The sequence below is a fragment of the Neopelma chrysocephalum genome, unplaced genomic scaffold (assembly GCF_003984885.1).
Source record: "Neopelma chrysocephalum unplaced genomic scaffold, ASM398488v2 Primary Assembly neopelma1_96289, whole genome shotgun sequence".
NCBI classification, from domain to species: domain Eukaryota; kingdom Metazoa; phylum Chordata; class Aves; order Passeriformes; family Pipridae; genus Neopelma; species Neopelma chrysocephalum.
The window spans coordinates 26251-27180 of NW_020924937.1; the positions used below are offsets into that span (position 1 = coordinate 26251).

Sequence of the window (930 nt, forward strand, 5' to 3'; positions counted from 1 at the left end):
TGGATATTTTCCTAAAAACGTGGATATTTTCCCAGGGAATTGAAGAGGTTGAACTAAAAACGTGGATATTTTCCTAAAAACATGGATATTTTCCCAGGGAATTGAAGAGATTGAACTCAAAACGTGGATATTTTCCTAAAAACGTGGATATTTTCCTAAAAACGTGGATATTTTCCCAGGGAATTGAAGAGCTTGAGTTAAAAACGTGGATATTTTCCCCCTCCAAAGGGTTTGGAAAATCGGGATACGGAAAAGGGGCGGCTCCAGGGTGGGATAAATCCCGAGGGATTCCGGTCGGAACTAAGGATAAAGTGGTTTTTCCCGCTCTTTTGCCACGGAAAACATGGAAAACTCGATCCCAAATTTCACCCCAAGCCCCTTAAAAAATCTTGGAATCCCACAGTCTCCTTCCTCTCCCAACTGGGAAAAGTGGGAAGAGATCCCAGGATTTCTACGTTCCCACATTCCCAGTTTTTCATTCCGAACAATTTAAAAGCCACAAATCCCGAGGGAATAATGTTATCCCGAGGATTCCAATGGATTTTTTTTGGTGGGAATAAAGAGCTTTTTGGTTTGTTTTATTCAGGAGGTTCCTTATCCAGCGATTCCGAGGAGCAAAGGGAAGGAAAACAACGGGAATAATTGATCCCGCCCGGAATTCCGAGGAGATCTCACTTGGGATGGAGAGAGGGGAGAAAACAGGGAGAAGAGGAAGAATATGAGGAGCAGGGGAGGGAAAAAGCAGGACCTGGATCCCAGAAATCCGGGAATGGTTTGGGTTGGAAGGGACCTGGAAGATGATCCCGTGGAAAGGGAGGGAAAAATTCCACCATCCCAGTTTTTCCAACCTGGTCCTGGACACTTCCAGGGATGGGGTCAAGAAATTCCTGGAGCATTAAGGTCTCCAGGGAGACCCTTCTCCAGAAATTC

The 930-nt window shown here is 45.2% G+C and overlaps 1 protein-coding gene across 1 annotated transcript in view; it reads right to left on the reverse strand.

The window, feature by feature from the left end:
* Window positions 1-930, reverse strand: part of LOC113981229 — a 12999-nt gene that overhangs the window by 4348 nt on the left and 7721 nt on the right. The window lies entirely within an intron of this gene.